Below are 15,384 nucleotides of genomic sequence, written 5' to 3' on the forward strand. Positions count from 1 at the left end.
ACTTTTTTAAAACAAAAACATTAAGAGAGGTTTTAATACCAAATTATTATAACTCATACTAACATTTATCTTTTAAGAATTACTTGTCTTAAAAATACAGGATCCCTTTAACACACGCACACAAAAATCTAATCTACCAAAATCCTTTTTTTCTCCCCTACACCAGGGGGTGCTGCAGTAGCAGCAGCAGCTCAGCACCCCACTTTTCGTGCTACTGCACAGGTTTTGGAGAAAGAAGCACATGCTGCCATCCAAGCAATTTCTTTTTCAGTGATGTCCCTACAATGTCAAGCAATTTGTATAAATGTAGTAATCACAGAGCAGCTTTGTTGTTAAGCAGTCTAATTTCTCTTTTACATTCTGAGAGCCTTTCGCTCCATACTTTATATTCCCTGGCATGCAAATGTGTCTTTTCTAGTGCAAAATCATCAACAAAAGAATGTACAGCCTTTGTTGTTTTGACAGGCCAGAGACTTTTTTTCCCCAAGCTTGAGCCACAGGAAGCTAATGACTTCTAATAGGTGTCACAAGCTAAAAGGGACAATGCACGGGGCCGCTGCACGCTGGGATAAAACAGTCGTGTTGTGTCTTGTCATCTTGGATCAGTCATAGGTCGGATGTACAATGACCTCTGGTCACAATTAACGGCTTGACAACAGCGTGCACCAATGACTGCATGCCCACACCAATCATTAAGCCTGTCAGGGATTTCTTCATGTCAACATGTTTGCTTCCATTTCTATTCTTCATTGGACAGCTGAAGAAAAGTTTAATAGAAAATGCAATGTTGTTTTTAGGTTTTATGTAACTCGTAGCGTTAGCATTAGGTCAATGCTAACGGCGAGTGTCCTCTTAAAATCTCAGATATTTTTTTTACACAAGGTTCTCGGCATCCAGGTGGGTATAATTCATTGAAAATAATGTACTGTTTTTCCTGCTCAGTGTGTATTATATCATCACCAGTTGGCGTTTTTCTTGTAGACGCGACAATATGTGCCCGTCCGTCAATGTTCAGGGCTGTTCAAGGGCTGCCAAAAACAACACTGAACACACAGTATCTTATTTTTTTTATCTTAATATGAAATACAACATATGTTTTTGGACAGTTATTTTGAGGATTAGGGGGTATTTAGAGGTACTTAAAGGATTATTCAGACTTACGCAGAAAGTTGGCTAACATCGCCAGCCTAGGGACGGAACTCGTTCGTAACCTGGGGACTACATGTATTGCTTTGTTTTGTTTTGATGTTGTAAACAAGGGCGTAGGTTTGCATAGGGACGGTAAGGTCTTAACACTACGAACTTTTCAGGGTGCCTAAATTGTCCCCACCAACTTTTAAGCAACCTTATTTGCATAATATCATGACTTCAGTTATATAGGGAATATAGGTTGGTCTTCCCATATGTTGTAAGGATAGAATTGGCCCTACCATTATTAAGTGAATTATTGTTATTATGTTCAGACTTCATTTACTCCTTTTCACTTGCTGAATGTGCCAGTCCATTTTTCCCCTCAACCGCACGTTTGATTGTCTGGTGACTTGCATTTATTTAAAATGTATTTATATAATTTCTACATTATTTATTTTAAAAAAAAATATGTGCAGCCTATGCAGACATTTTTTTCACATAATCATACCTCATAGTCAAGGTTTGTTGAGTTTAGCTGTGCACAGACTTCATAATGATATTGACGGGACACATTCCCCAAACACATGCAGCGATCCAACGCCGGATTTAGGTTGAAAAAGTACGAAAGCTGCATACAAACAGGAAGGATTGTCTCAGGAGTGATTTGTTCGAGCATTCAAGATAAATATTATATTTTTCGTACCATGCGTGCATTTTGAAACGTTGTGAAAAAAAAATCATTGGAAGAAATTACCCGCTACGGCATTGGCGTCATGATTCGCAATATTTACTAGTAAGTAAAATAAATGCTAACGTTTTTTTGCTTTTCACCAAGAATCAAGACTTTTTTACGTTCATATCTTTACAGAGTTCTGGCATTTATGCATTTATTAATTATTTTATCATTAGATTATATCTAGTGTGAAATCATGCGGGGACAGGTAGTGGAGGGCCGTTACATTCCTTTTCCAGAGTTGAAGAGTCCAGTCAAAATGGCCAGCCCAAAGACTACACTTCCCAGCATGCCACACAACGCATCCAGGTGTGGCTGCTTAAGCCACCTAATTGGAGCTAGCCTGGAGGACAATATAAAAGACGACCAGATGAAGCCAAGGGGAGGTCGGAAGGAGATTGAGAGAAAGACTTGGAAGAAAGTATTTTGATGAGAACAGACCTAAGTTGCCATTTTTGAGAAATTTTAGTTGATTGTGTGCTTTGTTACTTCTTGTGCCACGTTATGGCCTTTTTCTTTTGGGGAAACCTGCTGTTTTTCTGAATAAATAACTGTTTGGTTGGACACCTTTGCGTCTCGAACTCCTTCCTGGCCAGGCCTACCTCGTGTGCGGTCAAACTAGTTTAAAGCGCTATTTCTGACTTTTTATGATAGATGAGGGCAAAAAAAAAAAAAAAAAATGGGGGCGGAGGGCGTCCGCGCCAGTGCCCCAGTATTGTATCAGGTCTTGTGATGTCCCAAGGTTTAGCTGTATGTGTATTACTTATCAACCTATCTCCAAGTCAACATTCTCATCATTGTCATGTCTATCAGTCCATCATTTATAGGCAGCAAGCATGCCATCTTAGGTCACCAAAACAGCAAGTTAATGCTACATGTTCTTTTATGTACCTGTATTAAGTCATAAGTGGCAACGGAGGTAGAAACTGTGCGTTTTTAACGGCACTCGAGTTCCCTCTACTGGCGAAAACCATTAATGACATTTACATTTGTTGCAGTAGGGCTCTTGCAAGGCTATTGAATTGGATGTTGCTTTATTAGTTTCCAACCTGCAAAGAAATCCATCATGCGCTGTTTTCTGAACCAGCACAAAAGCACAACAAATCCAGCAAGGTTCTGCTGTCCTCCTCTTATCCGCATCAAATTGCCTATACAAACCCCGTCGCCATGGCGCCCGCAGATGGCAACTTCCTGTGGCCCTGCCCGGTGATTGGTGGACAGACTTCCAAACACAAGAACAGCTGGTAAGGGGATGATATATCAGCGAGAGTTTGCACTTTCATTCTCGGCGTTGTCTTGTTAACGCTGCCGTCGGATGCAGCATCTGGCAGGAAGTAGGCACAAAAGGCAAAATGAGGGGTAGGGAACAACCTGTTCTTTAGCACACAGCAAGAAAACAACGATGCTGCAGTGAGCATTAAGGAACATTACATATAAATGATGGCATCACGTCTAATAAAGGACCGAAGCATGACTAATATGACTCAGATTTTTTTTAAAAAAAAAAGAAAAAAAATAATAATCATAGGCATGACTCAAGTGATGCATTTGAGTCATCTTTAAAAAAAAATATATATATATATATATATATATATGTATATGGTGCAAAACACTCAGGTGACTTGAAGTTCTGCTCTGAGACCCCCAATTTAGCCAAATTTTAATATTGTTATTTATGCATGTGTCATACATCACTGGAGAGCCTAAAATCTCAATTTTCTGGGGGAAGAAAATTTTGAAACAGAATGGCATTTAAAAAAGACAAAAAAACAGCAACACCCTAACTGGAGGCAGTGGCGGACTTGGCAATTTTGGGGCCTAAGGCGAACATATCCAGGGGCCCTCTTCATGGGTCAGGGGTTAAAAAGGTGAGAAGGGTGTGGAGGAAATATGTTCTGGTACACTAGGGCTGTCCTAAACGACACATTTTCTCCTGATTAGTCAGCTGACTAGTTTTACGATTAATCCACTAATCTAATATTTTTCTTCTTTTTTTTTTTTTTTACAAATTTAGCAATGACATTTTTGGAACACTTAAATTCTTTATTAAAGTACAAATAATCATGTAAATAACTTAATCACAAACAATGAGGTTAAATACTGATAGCATTTACTAGTGCAAAAGAATGGAAAGTAAACAGATTCAGAACACTGACTTTGCCTTTCCAACATTATTCAAAACAATTCTTAAAAAAAAAATTCTAGCAATATTATTATAGTATACTACTATATACAATAGTATAATAAATATAATAATTATTCATTAGGCTCGAGCGTTTACGTCACAGCAGCACGGGATCATGCGAGATTTGCGACAACGCAACCATTGCGGAAGCATCACGGGACATTTAAACTTAGCGGCAACCAAAGATGGAAAAAAGTAAGGAATACTTGCCAGTTCGATACAGAGACAAACTTGTTAACACGGCGAAGGACAGATATGTGAGCAATTTTAAGGATGTGAACAATGTTGACCCTCACGAGCAAGCCGAACACAAATGGAATAAAGATGTCGACAAGCTTCCACCACTACGCGAAATGGACATCATGCTGTATTTAGTGTTTGGTATATGTTACTACACTCATCAGCAATTCCGAAACTACAAATCGCTACAAAGCTACGAACAGTTTTGCTGGGGATGGGTGCAGGATCTTCACTTTATGACCATAGCAAACGGCAACACATCTTTCTAGCAAAGGTAGGCAATGTGTGTTTACATTAGTCTGTGACCACGGATGTACAAATCTTTTGCTGCATAAAATGTAGCCTGTGTACAAATTCTTTGCCACTCTCTCACGTCAAAATATTACAGCTTTTTCATTTAGCAACGACATGAATTATGTCTTATGAAGACAATGCACATGTATGCATGCTAGTTGTTTAGCTTTAGCAATAGCTAACAACAGGCCGACTTAGGGCGTAAAGTTACTGAAATTTGCGTAAACAAACGAAATTAACTTACCGGAGTGGAAGTGCATAGAGCAAACTCAGTGTGTAACTGGAGAATCAAACGTTATGCCCTTCCTTCTGATCGAGGCCACCCATGCCATTCTTCGACGTTTGGTAAGTTCAGATATGAGCTTTCCCTCGCCTTTTCTCCATGTAGGGATCCGGAAGAAACTCAATGGTGTTCCGTCGAGCTGTACATTCTCCTTTCTATTCGATCGGTTGTTGCAATTCTTTACCGCACAATAATTTCCAACCATTTTTAAAGAGCGACCTGTGTTGAAATGCCTCATTGCTTATGTTTCTCGCTTCCACAATGGCGATAGCGGCGGAAACCTCGCGAGTGCCACGTCATACGCTCGAGCCTAATTGCTGATCATATTTGCCATGAAAAGTGTCATTTGAAAGCTATTCTTAGTGTAGAATCTATATTATGTAGTCTTTACTCAACATATTATAATATTAATTCTGAAAGCATGTGGGATTAACTCCAGAAATCATTATTTATATGACTAACACGACGTGCTTTTGCTGTTAACCAGCTGTTGAGTGTTATTGCATGACTGATTGGAACTGTACTACATTGTATCGCCACAGGGTGTGCTGTCGTGTATTTTATGTTCAGTGTGAAGAAGAAAGTTAAAAAAGGCATTAGAGGCCTGCCCTGTTCTCAACTTCCCCCTCACTCACTGCACTTTGGCTCTCATGGAGAGCACGTTCGCTCATGTGTTCGAAATAAACAATAGCCGATGTGCAAAGTAGCAAGTGAGCTGTAAAAATAGCGATCTTAGTGGCGTGAAAACCGCGGGAGAGCTAAGTGAAGCTAACGAACAGCTAAGCGGAGCTAAGCGATGCTAGACGGCGCTAAATGAAGCTAAGCGACGGATACTGAACTGATTTTTGGTTGCCTACATTTTTGGAAGGATGTAGCAATAATTTTTTTGTTCTGAATTAGATGAGAATAGGGGTGGGATTAAATAAATTTTCTTCTTCCCACTCCTTTTCAGGCATGTAGTTGATGTTGCTATGTTACATAGTTTTGCTGCTCTTTTTTGCTATGTGTTTATATGAGCTGTATATATTTGCTGTCTTGACAAGAAAAATCATGGCCTGAAATGATAAATTAGGGCTGTCAAACGATTAAAAATTTTAATCGAGTTAATCACAGCTTAAAAATTAATCGTAATTAATCGCAATTCAAACCATCTATAAAATATGCCATATTTTTCTGTAAATTATTGCTGGAATGGAAAGATAAGACACAAGATGGATATATACTAACATACTGTACATAAGTACTGTATTTGTTTATTATAACGAATCAACAAGATGGCATTAACATTCTGTTAAAGCGATCCATGGATAGAAAGACTTGTAGTTCTTAAAAGATAAATGTTCGTACAAGTTATAAAATATTTATATTATAACCCCTCCTAATGTTTTCGTTTTATTAAAATTTGTAAAATTTTCAATCAAAAAATAAACCAGTAGGTCGCCATTGCTGATGTCAATAATTACACAATTCTCATGGTCATAAAATCAGTCGCACCCAAGCGCCAGCAGAGGGCGACAAAACTCCAAAGAACACAAGTAACAAGTACACATGACCCTTTGCTGTCATTTTAATCTGTTTGAGCGGGGCATGTGCGTTAATTGCATCAAATATTTTAACGTGATTAATTAAAAAAAAATTATTACCGCCTGTTAACGTGATAATTGTGACAGCCCAAGAATAAATGAATGAAATGCTTAACAAACTGTTAACAAATACTTCACAAATCAACAATAAATAATTTATCAACAGTTTACTAATGATCTATTAACTAGTAAAACGGATAGTTATTATAAAGTGTTACCTAATTGTCATTTTAATATTGAAAAATAGTGATCAGTTGCATATAAAATGGATGATTGTATGAAAAAAACTACATTGCTGTTATTCGTGACTTTAACACTTTTGTTTCTGCACTATAGTTTAGCTTTCTAAGATGAAAAATTAAAAGTTTTTTTTTTTTTTTAATGTACCTATCTTTTTGGTTGGATTTCTATTTAAAGTGTGCTGGATTTAAGTTTGCAAAAACGTTATATGCCTCAGTGAAAGGTGAGCTGAACAATACTTACCACCAGAGGGCACCAAATCCTAATAGAACAACCGAACTGCTGTTCATACAGTGAAGTTTGAAAGAATAAAGAGAAGAGATTCACAAAAAACAACATTTAATATATGGTATCACAGTGTTAGTTGAACTGTTGATATAGTGAACCTAAATCATACAGAACTGACACAAATAGCTCATCTTTTGTTTTGTTTTTTCTTCCCCCGCCTCAACCAATCAAACACATATGAATGTCCTTTTTTTGGGGAGTAGGATGCATTTATATAAAAACAGAAAATAAGCAAGACAGGCTAAGTCTCACTCCAGGAGGATATAGGACCATCAAAATGCACAAAATATGGCATTTTTTTTCTCTTGAAAAACATGTTTAGAATTATACAACCGTTAAATTGATGATAAATTATACTGCTTCATCAACTTAAAAATACAAATTGCGAGGGCTTCAAATAGTCGTACGTCAAGCATTTCAAAACGAGCCCTTATTTAACACCAGTGCTGATCCACCTGAAGTCCTGATTAGCATTATGCAGTGTGATTGTGGAGTTTGGCCCTTTTTAGGTGTGTTGCATATCGTTGCTACCACTGCTCAAGCAAACAGAAAATGTCATTCAAGAATGAGTAAAAGCAATTTCATTGGAAATGGCCAGGAGTTTACGTATTTTGGGTTTAGCAGGAAATAATTATTTAACTTGAATACAGCTAGTCCCCAGGTTACGACGTACCCGACTTACTTGATTTTGACTTCACGACGTCGGCGTCTTTAAATAATGTTGACTTTTTTTGTTGTTGTGATGCATGCTTTTTTTTGGCGCAGGAAGTATAGAGCAGGTAGTACTTCCATACGCAAGCGCATGTACACACAAAGAACAAATTTGCGCACACGAAGAAGTCCCACAGCCGAGCGAGAGAGGTGAAAGAAAGCCTGCGCGCACATGCGTTGCTTGTGAAGCATCCACAACTTTTGTATAGTTTATTTTGTACGTTTTCAATTGTGGTCAAATATTTGCGGTGAGTTTATGAGATTGTTTTTGATGATGTGCCGACGCTAACTGATACATGCTAATGGTTTGTGTGGATTGTTATGGCTGTATCAGCAGCTAGTTATAAACGCAAATTTGAATAGCGTACCGCAGGAATGCTATTTTTAAACCTTGATGTCGCCATCGTAACGTGGAAGTGGGACATTATACACACGCCCTCGCATACAATCCATTATATTTCTGCTCGTTTTCTCCGGTAATCTTTCAAAAATAAACACGCCGATCAAACACTGCTGATATGGAACTTGTAGAAACGACTGTAGACATTACGACATATGAAGGATGTTTTCTTCATACATTTCCTGAAGCCTAAAACTCGGAGGAAAAAATGTGAAGAATGGATCAACTTGCGCAGAGGTCCAAATGACCAGGTTAACACTAGCAAGGTGAACCCATTCACATTTCATATGCAGTAAATATTTTGTCGGGGGTAATGGTCCTTCAGAGGACGAAGAGGTAAGCCATTTGGATATTTTTACTCATTTTTTAGCGTGGCGTTTTGCAGTGCTGCTTCTGTCTGACAATGAATGACCTGAAAAAAATTAAAATGGTATCTGTCTGCCACTGTTACCTTTTCTGTTGTAAAAAAACTACTTTAGTAAGGGGGAAGTGTAAATAAATTATAGAATTAAGATTTGTTTTTAATGAAAAAATTACGTGTTCGTTGGCTGTTACCGAGTAGCATTTGCGATCGCTACACGAAAAATAGCAATGGAAATCGACCCCAAGAACGGTCAGAGACGCAAAACAACCAGAGGATATAATATATAAGAAAGACAGGGCATATGGTGGTAAAGGATAGATTGTTGAAACAGGAGAATGCCATTGTCAGTGGCGTAAGAAAAAGGTGTCGATTAAAAAGCTAAGGCTAAGCCTCGGTTGACTCGTTTCTTTTTCAGCCCGCGACACTCAAGCCATCTCTTGCCACATTTGTATGTTCTTTCACATCTTTACCAGTGATCATCATTTTCGGACAAAGTTAGTAGGTTGAGCTCAGTAAACATCTCGTTCGTACACTAGTTCCATTAATTTACTATTGAGGACAAACGTGAGGTTGACCCACCTAGCCACAATTGCTAATGTCATGAATATTAATGAGTAAAAGTGACATGTTGCTTGTGGTACGCCATTGCTGTCATCGACGAAAAAACTGATTTCGTTTCATTTTTATTTTAGTTTCATTCTGCAAGTTTTGATGTCATGTGCAGCTGAATAAAGTCAGCAAATCACACTAATGTCTGACATCATTTCGGAGCTTAGCTCACTAGCTAGCTAGGACTGAGCCTGGTACTCCCGACTCACTGCTATTCCAGCTATTGAGTCTGGCCACCATTAAGCGGATAAAATTTCCAGGGCGGAGCAAGCCACAGCAAACAGACAGCGGAGTGGACCAATCAGCGACGGGCGGGACGAGGGACTTGCGCGTGTAAGTAAACATACGAGGAGAGCGGAGTTTATTCAACATGGCTAGCGCAAGACACTGTTGAAACTGTCTTGTGTCAATGTGTTTTCGGTAATTTAAAACTGATTTTACCGTGGATTGGAACATATTCTCGGCTCTCTTGTTCGCCATCTGTGTTGTTGTGGAGCAGACTTCCGACGCGGAAGAGACGTTGCTCGTTAAGAACACGTCACGCAAATAAACGAATCAGATTTGACGAATGATTTTGTACTTGTTCTAGAGGCCGTTAATGGGCTGGGTCCCAGACTATTCTCTCAGTGTTTGAAAAATACAGGGAGAATAGTCTGGCCGTGCTGGCAAGCTAGGACTATGCTAAAAAAAACTTGGCGAGAACAGTACGATGGCGTATAATACGTGTTTTTGGATAGTTATTTTGAGATTTAGGCGGTATTTAAAGGGATAATTCCGATTTAAGCGGAAATTCGAATTACGTCGGCAAACGTCGAACTCGTTCATAACCCGGGGACCACCTGTAATCTCAAATGTTTTTTTTACTCATCAGCCCTGATTATTTTAAATTGAAATTATAAAAAATCTTTTGATTTCAACGCTATCTCCATTAAACACACTAGGCACCAGAACCACACACACGACACCGCCGTATGGACAAATAAACTCCATATACAGTGCGGCGCTTACATGAAAGAAGCTTTAGTATCATTCCACCCTGTAAAAACTGGTATTACATGACAAATACATATTCAAAATGCACATACAGTAGACAACTCATGCCCTTCTTTATAGGAAATCTGCTTGGCACAATTGTCATTTGAGAGGGACGGAGGGGAGAGTTCCGGAATGAAATCACTTTCTGGGGGAAAGGAGAAACCACAAAATGACAGTTGAAAAATGTTTCACCAAATACTCTATATCATGCTTCCATACTGTAACAAAAAGGGCTCCACCAACTTAAGGCGACTAATATAATGAAAAATCCATATGTGTGGACAAGGAGCTGCAGAAGTTTCAGCTACTTTTCAGCTTTAAACCGCTACCGCTAGAGAAAACGTGATCTGCTTTTTTGAAAGCGTACACCCATTTCTAACTAAATGCTACACGAATTCCACCAGAATGATGGTAAATACTAGTGCATTACTGTAATGCAACAGTGGAAATATGTTAGCAAAAACCAAAATTAGAAATGTATTTTTTGCCATGTTTGTGATGGGTTTGTTGGATCTACAATAATCTGTCTAGTCCAAATAGAGCTGACAAAAGCAGATACAAAACATGAACTGTATTTCAAACAAATTCCCTGTAAATAAAGCCCATGATATGCAAAATGGAGCCATTCAGCAGTTTTCTGGTGTACTGGTACTCAGAAGTAGGTAGAGTAGCGTTACTTCAAAATAAAATGAGTAAAGTAAAAGTAGCCAGCCGAAAAATGTACTTAAGTACAAGAAAAAAAGTATTTGGTGAAAAGAATACTCAAGTAATGTTCCAATGTTAGATTTTTTAAAATATAAACCAATGTTTTTTTTCTCAGTACAAAGTTATCTATATGAATTAGTGCTGCAACGATTAATCGATTAACTCGAGTATTCGATTAGAAAAAAGATTCAAATTAAATTTTGCTGCTTCGAGTATTCGTTTAATTTAAGTAGCGTTGTAATGGACTTTATCTTAAAAGTGTTTGCATTTAGTTTTATTGATTTGGGTGGGTACTCTGCCTTCTCGTCTGCCTCATTTCACATGGCTGAATCCAGGTGCTCCCTGTTAAGACCAACATAAGCTACGTTTTTGTTTGAGCAAATGTTTTTTTTTTTAATGCATTCGTTATCTAGTTTAGAGGTATTTTTAGCCTATTTTTGTGTGAATATGTGTCTGGGCAATTTGTTAAGAGCATTGTAAAAAAGTTAGCATTTTATAGCATTTAAACTAGTAAGTTAGCCAATTGTTCTTTTGTTGTACATAGAGCCTCATTCATTTATTTTTCATACCGTTATTCATTTTTCATACCTTTTGAGGCTCAGCTCATTTAATTTTTTATGTTACTTATCCGATTACTCGATTTACTCGAACTAATGGTTCATCGATTAATCGACTACTAACATAATCGATAGCTGCAGCCATAATATGAATTGTTATTTTTATGCAGAAAGTCCCTGGGTTACGAACAGGTTCCGCTCTTACGCTGGCGACGTAACCCGAATTTCCGCGCAAGTTGGAACTAACCCTTTAAGCACCCAAAATAACGATTCAAAAAGTCCAAAAGTACAGTGGTACCTCTGCATACCAAGTTAATTCGTTCCAGGACCTTGTTTGTAAGTCGTATGTCGAGCAGGATTTTCCCATAAGAATACATTATAATTCCATTAATTTGTTCCACAGCCTGAAAACCTACACTAAATTCTTTATAAATACTGATGTTACTATAGCAAACGTCAATTACAAAGAGCAAAACATACATTATGACTAAAAATCAGAATAATAATATAATATTTGCAATAAGCCGATCGATCGGGTCCGATCACGTCATTTTCAAAGTATTGGAATCGGCTAAAAAATATCGGCCATGCCTTTTTTTTAAACATATATAAATTTTTTAAATTAAATCGTTTTCTAATTGTATTTAACATTACAGACATAATATTTTACACTCATCCAGAGTCTTTAGTTTAGGCTTAAGGTAGGGTTATCAAATTTATCCTGATAACGGCGGTAATTAATTTTTTAAAAAATGTATCACGTTATAATATTTAACGCAATTAATGCATGCGCTGCACGACCCACTCACGCATTGTCGCGCTCAATCTGTAATGGCACAGTTTTACCTATATAGAGAGATAAAAGGCAGCGGAAAATGAGTAGAGTGCATTTTGGCAGCCTTTGGAGCCTTTTTTTAATTGGCTAAAGCCTTACAATCCCTCTCCCTACGGTTAGAATAATCATGGGAAACAATGTGGGGAAGCAAGGTAGCAATTGATCTTTTTCTTAACACCTTATGTTGGATTTAGCCATGTAAAATGAGGCAGACTAGAGGGCAGTGTATCCACCCAAATCAATGAAACTAAATGCAAACACTTTCGAAAACAAACCATTACAACACCACTTTAATTAACTGAATACTAGAAGCAGCAAAATTTAATTTGAATCTTTTTTTCTAATTGAATACTCGAGTTAATCGATTCATCGTTGCAGCACTAATCCCAACAATGAATGTTGAAACTGGTTGAGCCACTGCTGGCACATGTGGCAAAAAAAGCAAAATCTAAAATGTAAAATAAAGAGGAAAAATGTAACGACTAGTTTAGCCCAAAGTAGCGAAGGAAGAGTAGCATCTCTTCACAAATCTACTCAAGTAAAAGTAAAAAGTACGGCTTTGTAAAACTACTCTTAGAAGTACATTTTTCTCAAAAAGTTACTGTAATAAATGTAACACGTTACTACCCACCTCTGCTGGTACTGTACTTGTTCCAATTAGTGCAGTTTAAATGAAGGGAATGTACAAACTTGCATAGATAAAGTGATATAAGAGAGCAGCTAGCAAAGTGCCCTAAAATGGAACATTCATTAATATCAACTGTACAGGCTCGTCTGTTGCTCCCTGTTGGGGAGTAGCTGCTTGTCGCTGAACAACCAACAAGACAAAACGCTAATACTCGGACCACTAACATATGCAAGTTTGCAATTTGGGTTATTAAATCTCTGTGATTACGCGAAGTGATTGCGTGCTTTGATGGTTGAATAGATGTGAATCAGCACTCCTCCTCTGAAAGAATTAAAGGGGTCGTTCAGTTTTTTGACATTAGGCTTTAATTTTCCACTTAGCGGGGTTTAATTAGTTGGTTTCAACAAATTCCATGCAGTTTGTTGCATGGCTCCGGAGTGGCTAAGCTAGCGTGAGTCAATGGCGCTTGCTAGCAGTGTTGTTTTTGGCAGCCCTTTTAATATTTGTCTTAAGTCTGAGTCTTTTGGACGACAATACTTATTAGTCTTAGTCATATTTTGGTCATCTCAAAATGTGTTTGTCTTCGTCTGTTTGTTGACGAAAACTCGAGACTAATTTCATGTGGTTTTAGTCGACGTATAATAAAAATTATTTCGTGTGTAAAATGAAAAAAAAATTAATTATACCCACCAGGACGCCACGAACTGTATGTAAAAAAAAGTTGTCTTAGAGTTTAAGAGGATACTCGCCGTTAGAGATAGCCTGATGCTAACGCAAACGTGAATGCCGTGCTAATGCTACGAGTTACATTTAGTGTGTGATGATCACTCAGCACAGAGCGTTTAAGATGATGCTCACCGTTAGCGATAGCCTGATGCCACCCCGAACATGAATGCTATGCTAACGCTACGAATTACATTTAATGTGAGATGATCACTCAGCACAGACCTTATATATATTTATATATTAGGGCTTTCAAAATTATCGCCTTAACGGGCGGTAATTAAATTTTTTTTAAATTTATCACGTTAAAATATTTGACGCAATTAACGCACACGCCTCACTCAGATTAAAATGACAGAAGTGTAATGTCCGCTTGTTACTTGTTACTTGTTTTTTGTTGTTTGGCGCCCTCTGCTGGCGCTTGGGTCCAAATAATTTTATGGGTTTGGGGAGTGAGCATGGTGTAATGACATCAACAATGGCGAGCTACTAGTTTATTTTTTGATTGAAAATTTTAAACATTAAGAGGGGTTTTTTGTTATAAAATTTCTATAACTTGTACTAACATTTATCTTTTAAGAACTACAAGTTTTTCTATCCATGGATCGCTTTAAGAGGATGTTAATAATGTTAATGGCATCTTGATTTATTGTTATAATAGACAAATACAGTACTTATGTACTGTATGTTGAATGTATATATCCGTCTTGTGTCTTATCTTTTCATTCCAACAATAACTTACAGAAAAATATGGCATATTTTAGAGATGGTTTGAATTGCGATTAATTAATTTTTCAGCTGTAATTAACTCGATTAAAAAAATTAATCATTTGACAGCCCTAATATATATGTATATTATATATGTAGATATTCTCTCTTCTTGCCAAGAAAAGAAGACTAATCTTAAAGTGTGTATCTCAAAACAGGCAAAGGGATAACTGGGAGAGGACACTAGCGGGTGAATTAGGGGGGCGCAGGATGTCACATGAGTGACACAACATCCAGACACATTGTGAATATTTAACAAAAACTATGGCGGTTTTTGTCTCATTCTCGTCTCGTCAGACAAAAACTGGCATTCGTGTCGTTATGATTTAGTCTCCCAATAAACGTTTTTAGCTTGTAATCGTTTCGTCATCGTCATGAAAAAATTGTGGATGAAATATTTTCGTTATAGTCGTCGTTGACGAAAACAACACTGCTTGCTCGCATGCCAATGAAATAATGATATTAACAGATCTAACATAGTCAAATGAATTCAAAATGCAGATTATTGTTCGATTTACCCATGCGGCCAAAACAATGTCACACCAAACTGCTGTAATTCATTTTTCTAAACCGATATGATATCACTCTGCCCTGCTTGCCTAGACAGCCTGTTCCCTGCAGAGCTGCTGGATTACAAATACTGCTGGTCATACTACAGTTATTGACATGCAATAGTAAGTTTTAAAAACTTAATCCTGAAAACATAGCCAGGACTATTGATTGCATGGGTTATCGGTAAATATGTCCCGATCGATCGGCATCCGATCACGTCATCACGTCATTTCAAAGTATCGGAATCGGCAAAAAAAATATCGGACATGCCTCCTTTTTGTAATTGTATTTAACGTTGCAGACAAAATGTCTTACACTCATCCAGAGTCTTTAGTTTTGGCTTAAAGTAGGGCTATCAAATTTATCGCGTTAACGGTGGTAATTATTATTTTTTTCTAAATCAACCACGTTAAAATATTTAACGCAATTAACGCATGCGCTGCACGACCCACGCACGCATTGTCGCGTTCAATCTATAATGGCGCCGATATACCTATATATAGAGCTAAAAGGCAGCGTA

This window comes from Corythoichthys intestinalis, chromosome 15, assembly GCF_030265065.1.
Source record: "Corythoichthys intestinalis isolate RoL2023-P3 chromosome 15, ASM3026506v1, whole genome shotgun sequence".
NCBI classification, from domain to species: domain Eukaryota; kingdom Metazoa; phylum Chordata; class Actinopteri; order Syngnathiformes; family Syngnathidae; genus Corythoichthys; species Corythoichthys intestinalis.